The sequence below is a fragment of the Mustela nivalis genome (genome assembly GCF_964662115.1).
Source record: "Mustela nivalis genome assembly, chromosome: 3".
NCBI classification, from domain to species: domain Eukaryota; kingdom Metazoa; phylum Chordata; class Mammalia; order Carnivora; family Mustelidae; genus Mustela; species Mustela nivalis.
Window position 1 is genome coordinate 5,906,820 of NC_139022.1, and position 3,482 is coordinate 5,910,301.

A 3,482-nucleotide genomic window follows, 5' to 3' on the forward strand; every position below is an offset into this window, starting at 1 on the left:
TCCAACTGGTTGCCTCTGGTGGCTCCCTGCTCCTTTTGTTTATCTTCCAATATCAGTCTGCCATTCCCATGCCACTTTACCTGCCCACTGGCGTCTTCTCCCCCTGTAGAGATCCAGACATGTATAATTCTGATCTCAGGCTGATTTCATGGGTGATTGGAGTTCTTTGATAGGTAATCAGTTCACTTTGGGGTAAAGGTGAAAAGGCACCTCTTCCTACTTCCACGCCATCTTGTCCCCTCCTTCCTCGATGGGAAATTTGAGATGTTCCAAATGGCTAGAATTCCTTTTGCAGGACAATTGAAACATGTTGGATGGCTTAAGAACGTCCCATATGGAACAACTCCAGAACAGTGTACTCAAATTTGATGCCTGGGAAGCCCTGTTCATATTTCAATCATCTCCTTGGGATAGGAGAATTTCAATCTGCTGACTCTGGGGGAGCAACCAAGGGGGGTGTGTTGAAATGGACTCTCCTGCAGATGGGTCATAATATGGGTTTGTGGCCATGGAGACCATGGAATGGGGCAGTGGCAATGGGACCCTGAAGGATTCTCCTAGCCAGAGGTTTTGACAGAGCTCCAAAGAGTATATTTCCTATGTGGAGACGAGATGTGTTCTGGTCGGTGCCTCAGGAATCCCCTGTATGCTGGTATTGGAAACCAGTTCTCTGTAGAGACATGTCTGGAAACAAAAACAATGGATCCGATTAGGGCCTATGGGCCTGTCCAGTTCAATCTTCATGGGGGGACATCTGTCTACACGTCTGAGTGGAGGTAGTTGCTTAGCTAGTGTCAGATCAAACCTGTTTGTCCTGGGGGGGGCGAAACTTTTGGGATAGCCTCAGGCACTTTGGAGGTTTCTCCTAATTTGGGCGGTTGCTGCCAATGGAATGGGCAGAATACCCTTGGAGAAGGCATGCACAGTCCTGAGGTGTCACTCCAGGGACCCCATCCTGGAGGGTGTGTGGGCCAGGGCTGCGGGGACGAAGTCTGAAAACACAAACTTGGCTTAAGTTTGGGGACGTAGGTATGGTAGGTCAAATCTAAAGACCATGAGGAGAACTCTTTGGGATATGAACAAAGGGCGAGATTGAGGTGCTTGCTCAGGCTTTTGTCTCTGGATTTTGAGTCACTGATGGCCGTGGAATGTCGAGGTGGCCTCATGGCTCCCTCTCTGGGGATTTGGTCCGATCTCAAGATGATTTTTGAGGTGATTCTGTGGGATAGGAGGAGTCTCATCTGTTTTTTTACCTCAGGTGTCCCACCAAAAGAGGGATTCCAGAGCATAGCCCTGGGGAGGGGCGAATGGACAAAACAACCTCTGATTAAGAATGGGGGACTAGGGACATGACAAGCCCCATATGCAGGCTCTTGGTCCAGCCACAGAAAAGCCTTACTTGAGGACAGGACTCATGCTGAGGGTCACAATGCGTGTTTGTGCCCAATGCAGCACTCAAGAATGGGTGGGGGCTCATGGGCCATGCTGATTTCTCCTACACTGAACGTTGGAAAACATGCCAACCACAAGGATTCTTGCCACGGGGAAAGTGGAGTTCTGATTTCTGCATCACTTTCACCATTGAGTCTTGATTGGAGTTAAGGTCTAGGTTGTGAAGCCTGAAAAACGAGGTTGGGAAGAGATGACGAGCTAAGGCGATAGCGGGTCTGATGTGCTCAGTGTGCGGCCAGCTGTCTGGTCGGGAGGTCTGGGCTCAGGCTGTGTCAGACAGGGCATTAGTGCTCAGGGTAGACTGTATAATTAGGGTACAGTAGAGTTGTGTGCAGGTTGATCCTCATTTAGTGTCTCTGGGTAGCCCCATAGGGCAACATTTATCTTCTGGAGCACAGGAAGAGTGCTGCATTGCCATCCTGAGGGCCTGTGGGCCAAGAGTTTGAGGATGGAAGTCTAAGAACACAAGCTAGGCATAGGTTTCGGGGGGAGGGCATGGCAGGCACACTCAACAGAGCTGAATCAAGATCTCGTGTATCTGAAGTCAAGGCGAGGATCAGACATTGGCTCAGGATAGAGTTCCTGTCCATGATGGCCCCTTCATGAAGGGGGCGGGGCATCACCAAGCCATGGAGGTTTTCCCACAATGAGAGTTGTGAGATTCTCCAAACCACAAGGATTCTTTCTGTGGGACAATTGAGACCTGTTGGATGGCTCCAGGACATCCCATAGGGATGACTCCAGAGCAGTGTTCTAAGGATGGATGCCTGGGCTGCCCACCTAGCATTCCAGTTGTCTCCTTGTGATAATACAGGTTAGATCTGCTGGGTCTGGGGTAGAAACCAAGGGCGCTGAGCTGAAATGGACTCTCCTTTGCATGGGTCATAAGGTGGGCTTGTGTCCTTGGGTACCCTGGAATGGGGCAGTGGCACTAGGGTCCTGAAGGTTTCTACTAACCAGAGGTTTTGACACAGCTTCCATGTGCAAGTTTCCCATATGGAGACGATATTTCTTCTGATGGTACCTCAGGAAACCCCATATGTGCCTATTGGAAACCAGGCCTCTGAAGAGAGATGGCTGGAAAGCAAAGCAATGGATCTGATGAGGTCCAAGGGGCCTGTCTGGTTCAATATTCTTCTCTTGGGACATATGTCTCTGGGTCTGAGTGGAGGTAGTTGCTCAGCTGATGGTAGATAGTCCCTGTTTGACCTTGGCAGCCTACTCTCTTAGGATAGCCTTGGGGACATTGGAGGTTTCTCCTAATTTTTCTGATTGGTGCCACCCCAACATTTCATGGCCATCGTTGATACAAAATCCAGACAAAAGCCTCAGCAAGTGCCTCACACTCACTCTTTGTTCATATACCAAAGAGTTCTCCTCATAGTCTGTAGATCGGGCCTGCCATACCTCCATCCCCTAACCTAATCTGAGTTTGTGTTTTCAGGCGTCTTCTGTCACAATCCTGGCCCACACACCCTCCAGGCTGGGGTCTCTGGAGCCACAAATCAGGACAGTGACTGCCCGCTCCAATGGAATTCTGCCCATTCCATCGGCCACAACCGTACTAATTAGAGGAACCTCCAAATTCCCCAAAGTTATCCCAATGGTGTAGGCCCCCTGGGACAAAGAGGCGATCTGCCACCAGCTGATCAACTACCTCCATTCAGAACTGTAGGCAGTATCCCCAGAGAAAAACATTGAGAAAAACAATCAGATCCATTGCTTTGATTTCCAGTCATCTCTCCCCAGAGGCCTGGGTTCCAATACCAGCATATGGGGTTTCTTGAGGCACTGATCAGAACAAATGTCGTCTCCACATGTTAATCATGCTCTTTGGAGCTGTGTCAAAACCTCCAGTTAGGAAAATCTTTCAGGGCCCCACTGCCACCGCCCCATTCAAAGGACTCCATGGACACAAACCCACATTATGACCCATCCGCAGGAGAGTCCATTTCAAATCAACCTCCTCTGTTGCTCCCCCAGAGCCAGCAGAATGAACCTGCCTTGTTGCTAGGGAACAATTGGAATGC

At 49.9% G+C, this 3,482-nt stretch overlaps 1 long non-coding RNA gene across 1 annotated transcript; it reads right to left on the reverse strand.

Moving 5' to 3' along the window:
- Nucleotides 1–548: 548 nt before the first annotated feature.
- LOC309861872 lies at nt 549–3,272 on the reverse strand. The gene is made up of 3 exons (XR_014310262.1): nt 3,220–3,272; nt 2,410–2,529; nt 549–684 (listed from the first exon to the last, which is right to left on the reverse strand). It is a non-coding gene; the product is annotated as an uncharacterized lncRNA (long non-coding RNA).
- Nucleotides 3,273–3,482: the final 210 nt, after the last annotated feature.